The 18,920-nt window shown below is 39.9% G+C and overlaps 1 protein-coding gene across 1 annotated transcript in view; it reads left to right on the top strand.

Annotated features, from left to right (window-relative positions):
- The first annotated feature begins 295 nt into the window (after positions 1-295).
- LOC307035220 (uncharacterized protein) overlaps positions 296-18,920 on the top strand; it is a 29,280-nt gene continuing 10,655 nt past the window's right edge. Inside the window, exon 1 of the transcript XR_013807052.1 lies at positions 296-496. The gene's annotated coding sequence lies outside the window, so the exon portion shown is untranslated. The remainder of the gene's footprint in view (positions 497-18,920) is intronic.

Raw genomic sequence — 18,920 nt, 5'->3', positions numbered from 1 at the left:
CAGAGGATTGGTACTTTTCACCTTCAACATATGCTTAACACGCCTTTTCTCCTCATATTCTCTTTCATCACTTTTCATGTAACACATTCTAAACGCTGTAATCAATACTCTAAAACATACAGAAAATACTTCACGGCTGGTTTGGTTTCCGGATGTTGTCACATGCTACTCTCGTATGTAAACAATAATGTATTCAAATAAACTGTACTTTCATTTAATATTCAGCATGGTAGTATCTCGACATCTATAGTTGTAGTGTTAAATCAGTAGGTTTCTGTTTGCACCACTCCATGTCATTTCGCTACTCAATTCACCTCTTTAGGAAATCGTATATTAGCCACATGCTAAATGCTAACCGTAGATGAAGGATTTTCAGAATAAAAGCTTAACTGCTTGTGCACAAGAATTTCTGGTTTTTCAGTATAAAAGAGCGTTTAAACTGACGGTATGTTTAAGCTACATTAAACCATCAAAACATTGATTTTAATTTCTAACAGTCCCTCCTTACACACCTAAAAGGTGTGTATAATACTGAAATCAATGAGTTCTTCATCTGAACTTCGCATAGTATATCTCATATTACAAACATACAATCTAAATGGAATGGTTCAATAGGCTTAATTTTTACAAAAATACAAAATAAATTATTTGCCTGGTTCAAACATAAAAGTTGTTCCTTGTGTATAACTTCTAGTGTTTGCATTCAATATCATTCTTCAAAATAGCAGCAATGGCTTGGTATCAGAACATTTCTTCCTCCCTCCTTTCACAGAAACCGTTCTCATACCACGCTCAGTGTTAAGGCACTTGTTTTTACAAAGTGAAAAGAAACAAACCATTTTAGAATAGCAATGATTTATACAACATGAAATCTACCATATTAGAATAGTATAAAATAATAAAGTCAAATAAAATGGAATGGAATAGATGAAGGATTTTCAAAATAAAAGCTTAACTGCTTGTGCACAAGAATTTCTGGTTTTTCAGTATAAAAGAGCGTTTAAACTGACGGTATGTTTAAGCTACATTAAACCATCAAAACATTGATTTTAATTTCTAACAATGCACATGTGGCTACAGTTGAGTTGTTAGAGATGGAACTGTAAAATGATAGCTAGTGGAGTTTCCCAACAGAGTAGTGAGTCTGTCTGTCGAGAAATTATCAAATTTGAGCTAAAAGCATGCGTCATAGTCAAGCTCAGCCCCACATGGTCTTGCTTGGTAGCCGACGAGAAAGCTATTGCTAGCAGCTCTTAAAAACATGGAAAACCCTCACATATACTCTCACACATATCACATGAAATTGATAGTTCATTCTCATCACCTTAATCAGGATCTCCGGAGCACTTTAGAGCTGAGCAGCAGCGTGTCCAGGCTGTCTGTGAAGTTAGCTTACAACGTTAGCAGCAGCTAAAAGGCTAGCTACGAGCAGCTTTAGTTTCAAATGCAGCCGATAACTTGAGCTTTAATTGTCGTACACAAAATAACAGCAGTTACTACAGTTATTGTTGCATTGTTAAATATAATGTTGCTTTTTAATTGAAATACTTCTCAAACTATTTGAATAATTATTTATGTAAAAATTCTAATTTCGTCAGTGAAATCCTTCAGCTTCCTTGACCTTTTTTAATTTTAATTTTAATTTAACCAGATAAAAGTATTGAGATAAAATCAAATTTTCAATGCTGACCTGGCCAAGAAGGCAGCAACATTACACATAACACAGACATGTAAAATACAGAGAACATAACTAAGTAAACAAAAGATGAAAAACAGTCACTACATTGTGCATATTTGGGACAGTAAGAAAGGTGCACTACTTATTACTGCAAGAGCAGCTAGTGGTAAGGACTTCAGACAACTCAATTTAAAACATGCTATTGAGACAAGTGCCGTCAGTTTGAGGCGTGATTGAAGGTCATTCCAAGACCAAGGACCATAATAAAAAAGACTCCTTTTTCCAGCCTCAGTCCGCACGGCAGGAACCTGGAACCGTATCCAGGCCATGGATCTGAGGTTGTAAGAGTCACACACTGGAGCAAATCTGGCACATATGTACAGTGGAAGCTTTCCTAAAATGGCTTTATACATTGATATATTGCAGTGCAGCATGGTAGAGTGGGTCAAGTTTGGCCCAAACTGTTTATAACATGGAGGATTATCTTGTTTTTCAGTGATACGTGCAAACATGAAAAAATACCAAAATAGAAGCCCATGGATGAGGAAAACTGATAATAGTGGCGGCCGGCCCATGCGCTAGGGGCGCCGCCCCACCTCTTCACACATACAAAAAATAAAAAAAATAAAAAAATTAAATTAGAATTTTTTTTTTAAATATATATATATTTCAAAAATATATATATTTTATATTTTTTATTTTTAATGAACAAGGTAAATATCATACAATTGGTATCAGTCAAATGTATAATCTACAATACAATCTTGTTTAAAATTGTGTTACGATGTCTAAAGTTACAGATAAGTCACATGTTTCCTGCTTGGCCTTGCAGTTCATCATTACGGGGGCGCTGCCCCCGAGCCAAACAGCAGCAACCAGCACGTTGCAAAAGTCTCAATAGTAAACTGTGCCGCCGAAACATAATTTCAGCCAATCAGCGCCGTCAAATATTTTCGTCACGAGAGCGCTCACGTTGGCGCCCACGTTGCTTACGTGCGTTGACGTGAGTTGTTTTTTAGACTCGTGAGGAACTGGGGTAGTATCTATAGTAACGCAGTGTAGGCGGAGCCGTGACTTCATCTTCAGTGAGCTCCCCAGAAAAACAACACAGCCGTTAGCTCTTAGCACTCAGAGCTCACAGCTCTTCATATCTGTTCGGAAACTAGACAAAAGTTAAACAAGTACAAACCACATACTGTCTGTGTCATGGCGAATACAGTCGCTGGTTTAGTTATGTCTGTATAGGCCGTTGTTGTGAGTGTGGACGGTCGGAGCATTTACAACGTTAGCTTAGCCAAATCTCCATTAGAAAACACACATTTTAAAAGGTGTTTCGCCTGCCGTCTGTCTGCAGACTTGTCAGAGCCTTAATTCATGGTTTTTACTATCCGGTATCAGTATTTTGTTACTTCGGCATCATTTTGAAACGTGTATTACAATTAAATCACGGTCAAATATGTTCATCTTGTTGTAGTTGTAGCCCCCTTGACAGCGATTCTCTCTAGTTTAGACTGCGGTCAAGCCAGCCAGCCTCACGTGATATTGCGGTGCGCAAATATCCTATGCGATTACGGTGGAGTAAAAAAAGAATCCTCCCTCTGTGTTTAGATGAGAATAAAACAAAAACTGTCGATTATCAAAGACTCATTTCACTTCAGGGTGATAGCAGGACATCCCATCTAGTCAAAAATCAGGACATTCTGATTTACAGTTTCAAAATAAAAAACCTTTGGGGACAGGGATGATAGCTCATATTTGAGACTTCAAAGGTATTTTATTTTGAAACCGTACATCAGAATGTCCTGATTTTTTTTGAGTGACGATATGGGGTGTCCTGCTATCACCCTGGAGTGAGATGGATCTATGATACAGGACAGTCTTTGTTTTATTCTCATCCAAAAACAGGGATGATAGCTCATATATGAGACTTCAAAGGTCTTTTATTTTGAAACTCTAAATCAGAATGTCCTGATTTTTTCTGAGTGACTAGATGGGGTGCCCTGCTATCACCCTGGAGTGAGATGGATCTATGATACTGGACAGTTTTTGTTTTATTCTCATCTAAAAACAGGGATGATAGCTCATACAATAGAGATTTCAAAGGTCTTTTATTTTGAAACTCTACATCAGAATCTCCGGATTTTTTCTGAGTGACTAGATGGGATGTCCTGCTATCACCCTGAAGTGAAATTAGTCTTTGATACTGGACAGTTTTTGTTTTATTCTCATCTAAACACAGAGGGATGATTTTATTTTTACTCTACCGTAATGCATAGGATATTCGCGCACCGCAATATCACGTGAGGGCTAACTTGACTAGGTTTTCCCGAGGCTGGCTTGACCGCAGTTAGTTTAGCATACTCAGCCCGACTCAGCCTGGTTGTTCCTGGCCCTAGAACCACGATTTTAAGGGGCCATTACATCACCAGAAGTCCCAATTTAAGGGGTAATTTCTCCCCCAAAAAATTGTTTTACTCACTATATCAACAGCCCCACCAAAGATATTTTCCACCAGCCGCCACTGACTGATAAGATATGCGATGTACAGTTCTGAAAAGAACGGACCGGTCCTGGACAACTGAACCATTAAATTACAGTAAAACTGTTTGCTATATCTTTATGCTCATTGTGATAAACTTGATATTGTTGTTTAACTGATATAACTTTGTATGGATAGGTCAATGCGGAAAAAAAAGTTGGTTATGTTATTTTTTTGTTACATTTTATGCAGCTTAGTCCTACTTATGATCATTACTTTATTCCCTCCACGTGACTCATTTATTGTAAAATATTAAACATTTTGTAGACTGTGCAACCTGCATGCATGTGCTCTAACTTCTGTAGTGCAGAAGTAATATAAAACTAATATTGGGTTGTAAATAACTACACATATTTAGAACATCTAATATATCTCACTTTGCATCTGTAGTGCCTGTATTAAGCATTATAATTAAAACCTGTACAATGTTCATAGTGTCCCCTCACTTCTCTGGAATAATTACATTGCAACAGCAATAAACGTTATCAGAATTACAAAGAATGTCATTCTCTATACTATGCTTACATTATAGAATATCAGCTCATTAAGCTTTCCCCCCAATTGTCATACTGTTTTATCTGCAGTTAAGAAAATATACAGTAGGTTCAATTTCCCAGCAGACTTAACCAAGGGGGAGTGACCTTGCTTGAACACAGTATTAAATGGACCAGCAAGAATGTTTTTTGTGGGTGTCATAGAGGAAAGGCTGGCTGTTAAAAGTCGACCATTTTACCATGTCTCTATGTCATTGATGCCTGACGGGCTGTAATTTTCATTCTCTCACTCCAGCGGAGCCTACTGAGCTGGAGATTATGGAGATGTGACGGTTTGGATTTTTAAGCACCCGCTCCACTCACTTTTAAATCTCTATAATGTCTGAGCATAAATAAAAACAGATGCCTTTATAAAACAACTGGGCGGTGGAGCTGAGTAAAATGGTGGTTCAGTGGGCCTACATGTATTACTGTAAGCCATCGAGTGAACACTTCCTCTAGTCAATGTCAATCTACACGCCAATGGAAATCCCCTTTGACTAATGGCCAGATTGAGAATCTTGGGTTTAACATTCATTTTCTAATGTTCCTGTCAGTGTCAATTTTGTCACTCATTTGGTCAATACGTCTACATTTTTCATGTGCAAAGGCCATTTCAGATTTGCCCGTGTTAACTGCCATGCACAACTGTTGTCAATGGGAAACAGAGCTTTAATTTAAGCCTGCAAATCCGTCAATCAGTAATAGTGACTCAGATTAGTTTAATTTGCTGGACATTGGGAGTGTTAGTGACAGTGACCTGCTCTTCCTCATTGCAGAGGGAGGAGGGTCAAAGTAAGGGAGCGTGTCGCTGGTCAGCCCAGCATTAAATGAAGCAGAAGGTTTGAATCATCTGCTTGTCTCTTTGGATGAGCATCTCTTCAACTGTAGCAACTGACAATGTCTTGGCTTTAACTGGCCTCCTCGGAGCAAGGTCAGACCATTACTGCTTCACTGTTACACATCGCAGGCCCTGGAACTAAACAGCTGGTCGAATTTCTTTCCATTTATATATTTAGAATTTCCTGGAAACTATCATTTCAAAAGTAAATACAAAAATGTAGCCTTATCATAAATAACACAACAGGACACAACAAAACGGTGTCTTTATTTCCCTGACTGCACTCAAAGACAGCAGCATCAACAAGAAGTGTTTTGACTATACAAGTAAAGACATAAGTAAAATAGTTTATTTCACCTATGATGTCTTCGAGAAATAAAGTGCAGTAAACATAAATACAGTTAAATTATTATTTAAGGGCTATAAGATAACTGAACTTTCCCAAACGCAAATCTAATCATTTAATGAGATAATGGCTTCAAAATCCACGGTTAACTTGGTATTTTCATGACACTGGTGGGTGGCTGTTGTATGCATTGAATAACACCAAAACATTTGTAATGAATGAGTCTATCTATTGCATATTAATGTCACTACTGATTAACAGAAGAGCAGAATCCATTCATTCCTAAATTGCAGAAGACAGCAGTAGCTTGGATGTGACCATGCTCCCTCAAACCTTTACAAACAGCAAACAAAAAACTGAGAAGCTGTATGTGTGTACTACCGCAGATAAGCCAATAATTACTGCCCACTATTCTCTGTGTGCTATTGATAGAGTACATTGGCCCATTAAAAGGATAAAGGTCAGGATGTAACAATTGCCATTTACTTTATTTTTACACTAATGGACATCAATACAGACTCTGTAGTGCTTAAATGGCAAAACAATTGAACGATCTGCAGTAAAACATTAATGACCACAACTGAGGGAGAATCTACTTTAATGAGAGTAGAGAACATACTGACGCTTGTTATTTAGTTTTCATTAGAGAAAAACTACTAGCTATGAAGCAGTGATCATCAAGCAAAAGAAAGGTTTCAAATAAGGCCGCTAAGGTGCCACCTGTCTCCCATCCCTCCCACTTCCTGTTAATGTATCCTGTTGACTTTAGGTGTTGGGTGATATTTTCAACCTACACAACTTCAATGGCTATCGCAATCTGCTTCAGGACACTGGCTTACCGTGCTGTGAATGGATCAGGTCTTTCCTTCAACCAGGACATGGTTAAACCTTACACTCTAGTATGTGCACTTAGTTCTGCATTGCTGTAGCACAATGGTTTGACTTATTACTCGCTCATGTACTTGCAGGATTCTTGCCGTTTTAGGTTGTTTCTTCACGGTTGAATGCACTAAATGTTCAACTTCAGGTTAGGGTTATCCATTTTTACCCACAGGCAGATTTTATTTTGCAATTCAAATCTTGAAATATGCACTATAAGTTTGAGATTGGTCAATTATTAAGGCCCTCTACTAGATCTAGCCTCAGTATCCTGTAGAAAGTTCAGCAATTTCATTAAGGCCCTTTTCATTTCAATGTACTGTATATTGTGCCTTAGAGGTGGATATTACCAGGAACCAAATTGCACAGTGCTAATGGGTATTGGGGCCAAGGGTGTAATTTTCACTGGGGAAACCAACCCTCTGCCCTTGCCCTGGGCATTTGACCAGCTTTGTAATGCTGCCTCTCTTATGTTTTTGTGCCTCTTTTCAATTGTCCTTCTCTTATTTTGGCTGCAGTAATGTCGGATTTAGGATTTAAGTTCAAGCAAAAGCGGTGTTCTCCTTATGTGCAAAAGCTAACTCATGTATGAAGCAATGATCTTTAAAGGGCTTTGCAAGAGGGACAGAAGTTTGTATATGTTTGTGTGTTTGTATATAGCAGTTTGTATACATATATGGACATTGAATAAGTAGATTATGCTGGTTTAATAGTGTCTATTTATGAGTTAATAAGCATTGAATTCCATTGTAATTTGCAGCATTTCGCGCATGTTTCGCAAAGTTTGTTAATGTTTCTAAATGCTGTGAAGTTGCATGTGTTTTGGCAGATAAGTGTGAAGAAACACGTTTCTCCTATTGGAAGTGTTTTTTGCCATTGGAGCGCGTTTGCATCTGTTGGACACCACACATATAAATGTTTCACCTAATTACTTCGGACTATAATGTAAATCTTGCATGTAGAACAGGTTTTATTACCAGTAATCCAGTGGCGAACCGTCAGGGCCTTCAAGGTGTTCAGAGAATACCCTGGAACACTCAGATAAAACAAACAAAAAATAGATTTAATTATATAAATAAAATGTATATAAAATAAATAAATGAGAATCGTATCTGTGTTGTTAATCTGTAATATTACAGTGTTACGTTGATTTGTTTGTCCTTCTCGGACCATGCACTACGCATTTCAGTGGTTTTGTGTTTGAAAAGAAAGCAACCAATCAGATCTTGTTCTGGGTCTCTGGGTAGAATATCCTTCAACCAAGGTATTATATATCCTTGATAGAATACCCTGGCCGTTGCACTGAATGAGAGAGTACGTTTGGACTGACTGTTTGTTTGATCAACCAATCATTGATTTGTAGCCAATGAGCGTATTCTTTCAGAGTTTCCCTCGGTTCCAGGGTACTCTAGAACGCCCGGTAGTTCACTGGCTCGAGACAGGATCAAGATTCTAGATCAGGGGTAGCCAACACGGTGCCCGCGGAAACTTAGTCGCCCGCGGGGCATGTTCTAAAAATAGCTCGTCAAGCAAATCTAAAATGTAAAAAATACACAAAACAAAAAAGGAAATGTAATTAAAATAATCTACCCTATGATAAACGAAACCTCAATCATAGCGAACTCTATCGAGTCTATTGAGTCAGTGGGTCACCTGACTCCAATTTCAGAGCTTTAATAGATTTCTTCTAAATATACATTTCATAAAATACATAACATCTGCAATGCCCAAGGCTGATTTAAAACAGTAGATGGTGTGTCGAAACCCAAGGAATGTCATTTTTGTTTAATGTTTACCCAATAGCTTACTTCAGTACTTCATAGATGTACGTTCACAGCTTAAGAAACATGTTGAGTGTTCAGAACCTCTTGAATGACATGAGAGCTGTAATACCTGGTGATCCCTTGACATTTTCTCTAGCACGGCCATGACATTTGTCACTCAGCTTGAAATGTGTCTACAACTGTTACCCATTCAGGTTGGTGTAGACCAGGTGTCTCCAACACGTCGATCGCAAGCTACCGGTAGCTTGCAAGCCCTCAATAAGTAGCTCGCCAAGATAAGGAAATGCAATAGAATCTACCGTATGCATAAACGAAACCTCAATCATAGCGAACTCTATCTACTTACTAACTCTATATCTATCTAACACCCCTCCTACCCCCACCCCCCACAATGAATATCGACCAATCACGTTCTTGGTTGATTTGCGGGAACAGCGTTGCAGTCGGGAAGAAAAGCAATGTGGAGCGGCAGCTCACCGCACACTTCATGAGGAGTTTGACCTTTCCATCTGGCAGAATCTACACAACACATCAGCCCCATTGAACAGCCTAGTCGTGCCAGCCTATACAGCACATGAGGGGCAGAGCTTTACCCTGTGTGTGTTGCAACTAGTGTATTTATTTATTGCACTTGACGCACACACACGCATGGCGTAATTTCCACTGGGGACAGGGGGAACATGTCCCCCCACTTTTCGAAATCCCGTTTTTGTCCCCCCACTTTACAAATATGTTTATTATTGTTTTTTAACACAAGCCGTCATCGCCACGGAGGAGCACACAGCCTCTGTGAGAGAGAGACAGAGAGAGAGAGAGAGAGAGCGAGAGAGAGCGAGAGAGAGCTAGGGAGAGCACACCTTTATCTATTTAATATATAAAGTAATACATCATTCCAATGTGTACTATAGGACAGTAAAAAAAAAAAAAGTTTAAAAGGGGAGTGATTAGTAAAATATGCATAAATAAAAAGAAAGAATGCTAACTAGGTAACATAAGATAATAATAAACACGTTTAAATGATTTGTTATTGGTTGTGATCATATTCTAAAGATGTTTGGATTATTGAAAATTATACAGCTCTCTTTCATCTTAATGTTGAGACACTGAAAACGGGTCCCACAGACCCAAGCAGCACACAAAGGTTAAAGGTAAGCATATAATAATGTTAACATTTGCTAAATATATATACACTGCAAAAAACAAAAAAAAGAAGAGTAAAAGTAGCCCCCGACTTGTTTTATTTTGTGAAAGTAGCTCTCATCCTAAAACAGGTTGGTGGACCCTGTTCTAGATGAATGCGACGAAGCAATTCATATGCCATTTTATTGTTTTCAATGTTGACATGGCAAGTGCAAAAGGTGAAGATGATGTTGTTGCGGAATTGTTGAGTACCCTTTTCAAGAAGACAATTCAGTGAAAAGACGGACATTATAACGGCGGGGCGGGGATGGGGGGTCTTTTCAATCATACCAATATGAGGGGGGGGGCATTTGGCTGCATTTTCCATATCTCTGGCCCCCCTCGGTCGATTTTGATGATTGACATCTCTTTTTAACTGTTAGAGCCAATATAATCGAGGGGAAGTTCCTAAAGTCCATCCAAACATTACCCATTGGTGAATGAGTGATGCGTAGCCAGAAGGCCCAATACCGGAAGCTGTCATACACTCTGGTAGCTATCATAGCAGCGAATATGAAATCTCCGTTATTGACATAAAAATGGAATGATGGATTATCAGTAATCATTTCAAAGTGACAGACACATTGGATTAACCTATGGATTAACCTTCAGCAGCGTTTTTATCTTTTTAATGCCATTGAGCACAAATTCTGATCAGAAAACAACCAAGGTAAGACGTTTTTAGACGTTTTGTCTCCGTAAAGCTAATTGTGTTGTTGTTTGTTGTCGTTTCGCTGCGAGTTCCGATCGCTAAGTGATGATACTTATATGTATGGGATCTGTGGAATCTCAGCTTGCTAATTGATATCTTGTTTGTGCAGATTCAATAAGTAATAAGGCTATTTTACTTTGAGTTCTGTGCTAAGTGCATTAGCATTTTTTCGCTCAGGGCTAATTCAGAGCCTTTGTTATTACCCATTTGCTTCGTTTAGCTAAAAATTGATCGGAGATCTTTAAGTTCTGATTGTGAACATTCGTCAACAACATTTGCATTCATTTGGAGTTTTGTATCCAACTGATGTATCCAAGTCCAACATTCAGTTTACTTTTAATTCCATGTTGGTCTCCTCCAACTCTTGTTTGCAAAAAATCATGATGCAAAGATTGTCCATCTGCTATTTAATGCTGAGCAGAAAGAGCACATTGAGTTATTTGGCAAATAGTTGAGAACCATCATTTACCAACAAACTGTAATTTTTGGTCATAAAAATAAGAAACCATGCAAATGAGATTTAAAAACGTTCTGTTTAGCAAAGAATGACTGCAGAGTTATATATATTTGTGCGAGTTTGTCACCACGAGTGATTCCATTTGCTGCAGCTTTAAAATCTATGCGAAGAATCAAACATGCAGATTAAACATAACTATATCAACATTGGAGGTGATTATTTATAGTAGAACTAATGTAGTCTCTACATAAACTCTGTATTGTCGTCGGCACTCTCCAGAGATCTCATGTTTCAGTCTCCAATATTAAAAGCTTTCTAATAATGATCCATTTTGTCTGACTTGCATTAACATTGCATCTGTCATAAGTCTCTTTCAATCGACTAACTTAATTTGAAAGATTTAGAGATCATTTGTTTGCCGCAGGAAGCAATACATCCTTATTTCCATTCCACCCCTCTCTCTACAGGTCGCTTCAGAGTAAACAATCCACTTTTTCTGCCGTGATTGACAGCTCTGAGACACCTCGCGATGACTCCTCTGCCTCTATCATGTTTCGTCTCTTTCTCTGTCTTCTCTTATTTTCCCTTTGATGCTCTTTGTCTTTCTAGCTTACATGTATGGCTTTCAATAACCTCCCCAGGGAACGCTCTCTACCCCATAGCCCTTGGAACTAAAGGAGTGCACGCAATAAAAATCTGGCTGAATTGGAAAATAAATATATAATTGTTGTTTTCTCTTTATTCTCTGGCCTCCTTCAGGTTTGCTGCAAAGGCATCAGAGACCCGCTGCTGAAGCCCCCCCAGCCGCCACTTACTGACAGCTCGGGAGCCTGTTATGGAAACTTTTCAGAAGCCATGGCATCCTGTGGCCGTTCGTCGTGAGAAAGGAATTCTCTGGAAGCATCATTTGTGCACATTTTCAAAATCCCACCAATTGCTTTTGAGTGCCTTAAAGAGCCTGTGACAGCATCCCAACAACTGTTGTGCAATGAAATATTGGGCTACCAGTAATCTCAAACCGTCAGCTTAAAAATGAAGGTGCGATACCGTTCCGATAAATATCAATAATTTCGAACATCGCGGGGAAATTCCTTCGACTCATTTTGAAGTTTTGGGGGAAGCCGGAAGTGACGTCAATGCGGGAATGCTTCACTGCGAGAGAGCCAAACACGGACAAAGTGTGTTGTCATGAGTAGAAATGGTGAATTACTGAGTTTAGGCACGTTAATAACGTTTTAATGAAGTTGACTACAGTATATTCATATTTGTCAGTGCTTTCATGTCAATTCGGTGAACATAAACATAAATGATCGTGGTGAAGATGATGATTAAATTAGGATTCAAAATCGGTAGTGAGAGCTGCTGAATTTCCGTCGGATGTGATATAAAAACAAATTGATTATTTTTGTAGTTGTAAACTCAAGTGGATTAAACTACATTTATTAGTGCTTTCATGTCAATTCGGCAAACATATGATACATTAAATGATCGTGAGGATGATGATTTAAAAATCGTTTGTTTGAGCCGGTCTGCATTTCCTGATGAAAAAAACAAACCGATGCTTTTTGTAGTTGTAGTACACCAACATGGATTAAACGTGTTTTTTTTTTTACCACAATGCTGGGGAAATTAATGGATAAAATGCAAGGATTATGATTAGTATTATTATTATTCCCACTCCGATCGGGACACTAGGTCCACTGTTTCCCCGCAGCGAGGGTCCCCCGTTGACAGTTTACGTGGGCTGGGCTGGGTGCAGTGGCGGACTGGCCATCGGGACAAATCCCGATGGGCCGGTACTGAAGTGGGCCGGTCGGATAAGTCACTAGCACATCCCCCACTTCCCCCGTTGACAATTTACTAGCGGTACTGAAGTGGGCCGGTCGAGAGTCCCGGGATGATTTTTAGTCCCAGTCCACCACTGGCTACATGACCGTATGATCGCCCATATTAACGCACCTAATTCCTAAACTTCTTACAGATCAAACATAAACCGATCCTTCAGCCTCATATGAGCTCTCAGACACGTTCACAATTAAACTGTCATCGCTGTCTGAGCTTGCTGCTGTGTGCGCCATTGTGCGTTTGTATGCAGATGCTGGGATCCTGAAAGGTGCAGCTGGAGCGCTTGGCCCGCAATGACGTCACACATAATTTGGCGGGATTTGAAGAATCCGCAAGAAGATCCAGAAAATGGTCAACATTGAAGGGCAGATTAATGGTTATCAAAGTACAAATATCCCAAATCAGTTCAGTAACGGTTTCAAGGGGACAATATTTACAAAAATTGATGGGTTTGGATGATGGGGGAAACCCGTGTCAAAGGCTCTTTAAAGTATTACTTGGATCTCGGCTGCATAATACCAGACAAACTATTGCTGTTTTTTAAGGGGTTTAAAAGAACCAAATGTATTTTTTTTATTCAAATAAAACTAACAATTATCATTTATCATCATTCATTTGCATTAATGATGTGGTTCAAACATACAGTTTGATATTTATAACAGAGACTTTATAACAGGTTATACATTTTGTTATGATCTTGTTGACCCATATTATTTAAAATAGTTGTTGAATAAGGTGCGGATGTAGCTTATACTATTAAACTGTATTTAACTTGACACAATATTATTTCTGGTGAACTTCCTTGTAGAAATGTGGTCAACAAAATAAACACTTTTCAGCCGTTGTGTATAATGCAATACAACTCAACAGTAACACAAACTTCAAAGCAGCTTAAAAAGCGATGGAAAAGTTGAATGGACAACTCTCACACTGTTTCGACCAAAGCCAAAAAGTATCACCATCATGAAGGGAGGATTAACTGCAGGTCTGATTTTAGACTGCATTTGTTTTAGTTTGCCTTATAAACTGTCAAATGAGTGCAACCACTTTAAAATGACAGTCACCCTCCTCAACAGACTCTGTTGTCGCACCTTCATGAAATAAGTATTTTCTTACTACATCCCTATCACAACGCAGAAGAAATAATTTATCTACTCATGGACAAGAGGCGCGTAATTATGAGCAAGCTAGCAACGTTAGCCTGCCGAAATGTTAACTAGAACGTTAGCTAGCTGAGTAGCCGAGATACAAGCTTCCTTCTTCAAAATGTGAAGGTTGGTGGCTGTATAGAAAATAGTTCCTGTGGATTATGGTGGATGTTTATGATTTCTAAAAAGAGAAAATGCTATTGTGTTCTTCAAACGTATGTATGTAATCTGAAGACCACAAGCCGAGTGCGATCTAATTCCAAAGTATTAGACAAAAATCTCCTCCAATATATCCATTATATATTTGCAACACAAACAAAAACAATGTGGTTTGACAAGTAGTGTATTTTTGGTTTAAGCATGACATGTCCCTTTACAATTATTAAAATGTTAGGATTGATTTTGAACATTGTCACTTTGTCACAATAAATGTAATGCTTTACAATACATTGTATTCAATTGTAATTGGAGGTAAATATTGGAAAGTGTCTGTTACAAATCATGGCAATTATCATGTACATTGTTTAATGATGTTAAATACAATACAATACAATACAACTTTATTTATAAAGCACTTTAAACCTCCAGACCAAAGTGCTGTACAGGCAAATAAATAAAACAAAGCATACAAAAAAGTAACACAGCTCAGCTCACACACCATAAAACAAGTACAAGTAAAAACAAAAAAAAACAATTTAAATGCAAAAAAGCAACACTCTAAAGATGTTGAAACGACAAATGTTAAAACGCTAAGGAGAAGAGGTGGGTTTTAAGAAGCGATTTAAAAGCAGGCAGTGTGGAGGCCTGTCTGATCTCCAGGGGCAGAGCGTTCCACAGTTTGGGAGCCGCTAAAGAGAAGCAACGGTCCCCTCTGAGCTTTGACCTGGTTTTAGGCACATTCAGGAGCAGTTGGTCCGCTGACCTGAGAGGGCGGTTCGGCGTGTAATGCTGTAGCAGCTCAGCAAGGTATGGTGGGGTCATGCCATTTAGGGATTTAAAAGTAAATAAAATAATTAAAAAATGGATCCTAAAATAAATTGGCAGCCAGTGGAGAGAAGCTAAGACAGGGGAAATGTGGTCATACTTCCGTGTGCCAGTTAAGAGCCTTGCTGCGGCATTTTGCACCCGCTGCAGTCGTGCGAGGGAGGACCCACTGACCCCCATGTAGAGAGAGTTACAGTAGTCTAGCCGGGTGGTGACAAAGGCATGGATTACTGTCTCAAACTGCTGTCTGGAGAGAAAAGGTTTTACTTTGGCTAGCTGCCTCAGGTGATAAAAGCTCGTTTTTACCACCGACTTAATCTGACTCTCAAGTTTGAGTTCACGGTCCATTTTAATACCAAGGTTCATAATGGTGGGCTTGGTGTACTGATGCAAGGAACCCAGGTCTACAGAAGTGGTGTCAGTGGTGCTACCATTTCCTTCATTGAGTTTAAGGAAATTGCTCGCCATCCAGGCCTTTATGTCATCTAGGCACTTTAGTAGTGGGCTAATTGAGTAACCCTCCTTCTTTGTTAGAGGGACATAAATCTGGCTATCGTCAGCATAGCAGTGGAAAGCGATGCCGTGCTTTCTAAAAATGGACCCAAGAGGGAGCAAATAGAGGGAGAATAGCAGGGGGCCTAATACTGAGCCCTGTGGGACCCCATACAGGAGTGGAGCAGAGGATGACTCGGAGCCAAGGCTGACAGAGAAAGTTCTGTCCTTCAAATATGACCTGAACCATTCCAGGGCTTTCCCCTCAATGCCCACCCACTTCTCCAAGCGGGAGATCAGAATGTCATGGTCGACTGTATCGAAAGCAGCAGTTAAGTCAATAAGTAGGGGCACAACGCAGTCCCCAGAGTCAGTAGATAAAAGGATGTCATTAAAGACTCTTAAAAGCGCTGTTTCAGTGCTGTGCATAGTTTTAAAACCGGATTGGAAAACCTCCAGTATGTTGTTCTCTTCCAGAAAAAAAATAATTTGACTGTAGACAATCTTCTCCAGGATCTTTGACATAAAAGGAATTTTGGAAATGGGCCTAAAATTAGCCAGAACTGTGGGATCCAGGCTGGGTTTTTTAATACGAGGTTGCACTACTGCATGCTTCAGGTTTTCGGGGACCTTCCCTGAGAGCAGGCTGCTGTTTAAAACTGCCAGCATAGATGGTCCAACAGTGGGGAAAACCTCTTTAAAAAGTTGAGGCGTGACAGGGTCATTTGGAGAACCAGAGGGCTTTCACTTGGAGACAGTCTCCTGTACAAAAGACAGAGCTACAGGCTCAAACTGATTAAAGACAGCAGAACACAGTGCAGGAACTGAGGTGTCAATTGCAGGAGCAGAGATTTGAGCTCTAGTGGAGTTTACCTTATTAATAAAAAAGTGAAGAAAATCTTCACAGACGGCGGTAGGGGTCTCCATAACGGTATTCTGGGGGGCATTAAGGACCAAATCAATAGTCTGGAACAGAACATGTGGCTTATGAAGATTTTATGGCAAACCATAAGATAGAACAAGATCAAGTGTGTGTCCGCGTGTGTGTCCGCGTTCCTGCGTTGGGCCAGACACAGACTGCACAAGATTAAAGGAATCAACACGGTCTTGAAAGTCCTTTGCCATAGCTTTGTCGGGGCAACACACGTGAATATTAAAATCCCCAACAATAAGAACACGATCATATTTTGGCATAATTTCAGCCAAGAAATCAGAGAAATCGTTTAAAAATCCCTTATTGTATTTGGGAGGTCTATAGAACACAGCACACAGCACTGTATGAGAGCGACCAAGCTCGAACACGCTCAGTTCAAAGCTGCCGGGTGAAAATGTCAGAGAAAGCTGCTGGCATTTATAGTCACTCTTAAAAACAGTTGCTCTACCTCCACCTCGGCCTGACGTCCGTGGAGAGTTAAAATAACAGCAATGCTGCGGTACGAGTTTGGTAAACGCGCTGGACTCACCAATACTGAGCCATGTCTCAGTCACGAAGAGGAAATCCAAGCCCTTGGAAGTCTTGTTTGTTAGCGATCTTGCATTGACCAGGCCAAACCTGGCAGGGGCAGGCAGATTGGCGGCGTTAGAGGTCCGGGGAGCCCGACACAGAGACCTCAGGTCACGCGGATTAACCCCGTGGCAGCGGGGACGAGGGGAGCAGGTCCCGCGGTGCAGGAATGCCTCATTCGGGTCGACGACAGGTACCAGCCAGGCGTCGACAGGGTCCAGGAAGCGCCTCGAAAAAGAGAGACGAGGCTCATACTCAGTATGAGAGAAAAGATGAGCTGAAAAAGCCTTCATTCTCACCAGTCGACCACTGCGTTTTCCCCGGCGGCGGTGGCGTTTACAGCGGGGAAGATGGAGCACAGGTAAACTGGTCCCCCTGATAAAAACGGAGGCAGCATTTTATCTCCACCACGCGTAGACTTTGCTGGATTAATGGCAGAAGACCGAAGGTCCAGCAGTGTTTGGCGATCGTACACCAGTAGAGTTGACATTTTGCATAAAGCATGACAAAAACAGTACAAAAACACACAGCGTAAGCATCGGCAGGCGGCAGGCCACAAACACTGGCGCCATCTTGCAAACACATGATGAATGAAACATTTATTGCCAATATACACCTTGTGTTATCAATCTGGAGGGCAACTATGATTTGGCTATGGTAAGTGAAAGAGAAAACTATGTTTCAGTCATTGTTAAGGTTAAACTAAAACACTAGATTAAGTTTAAGCAACACAGTCTCACTCCCTGATAGTCCAATAGCGACGCTTGGTCAGGGTCCTTTGGCGTGCAGTTGTGACGCGCCGAGTCTCCTTCAGCTTCATAAATGGACGTAAAGAGCTTTCAACTGATTGCAATGTATTCCCATCGGCGGCGGTATTTGACGCTCAGGGAAGAACCACATCGGTCCATGTCGGCGGCAGTTAAAGGCAATGTGAGCGTCCATTCCCATTGGATAACGGATAATTTTACACCCGTAAGTAAGTATTCTCCTTACTGTCGATTGATTTGACAGTGATATCTGCACTACTCATCAACTCAAAAACTCCAGATTATCCTTGTTAATCAACATCGATTGGTTTAAATTGTGCACAATGCTTTTGTATTTTTCCCCTTCGATTCGGAAAAACAAATATTTTTTTAGGGTTTAGGATGGCAGAAGACACTACACTACACATAATCCTCAGCTATCGTTTAGGACTATGCCATGTGCTTGACAAACCCTGTGATTAGTCCTCAAGCTCTGTGATTGGATGTTGGAGTGGCAGTGTGCAAAGTTTACGCTGAGTGTCAAATAGCACTTTGAAATGGAATGAAACCCATCGACGGCACACTATCCAAAACAGGGCTCGAACGTGTCCACCCCCTCACCCCAAGGTTCAAGGCTTTTATTGGTCATGCGTATATAGCTACAGTGTAGATATGACGATGAAAATCTTAGGTCACAGGCTCCTCCAACAGTGCAACACAATAAAACAGATACACAGAAAAAATAGTGCAAGTAAATAAAAAAATAAAAATAGTGAAATAGTGCAATAAGAGTCTATATACAAGTGATTGGAATATGATATATTAGATAAATAATTTCTAAGTAGCAGCCAGATGAATGTTATGGATGTTGTTTCAAAGTTCAGGTGTTTAATAGCCTTATGGGATGAAACTGTCCCTGAGTCTGGTGGTTTTAGTCCAGATGCTGGGGTACCGCCTGCCAGACGGCAGCAGACAGAACAGTTTGTGGTTGGGGTGATGGGGGTCTTTTATAATCCTGAGGGCTTTCTTTAAGGTTAACCTGGTATTTTTACTACACTACATTTATTTTAGTTACTTTACAGATTTTGATTAATGATGTAAAATATAAACAACCCTTAAATCAGACTTTAGTTACACCTGAGTAAAATTCAGTCAAGATGATTGTCAAGTGCCAACAATCAGGAGAGATATTTGGTAGTGGGTGCTTGAGAAGACTAAACAAATGTATCTGCATATCCCTATAAAGCATGTTC

Source organism: Notothenia rossii, assembly GCF_949606895.1.
Source record: "Notothenia rossii genome assembly, chromosome: 1".
Classification (NCBI taxonomy): Eukaryota; Metazoa; Chordata; class Actinopteri; order Perciformes; family Nototheniidae; genus Notothenia; species Notothenia rossii.
This window is presented reverse-complemented; position numbering and strand designations above follow the sequence as displayed.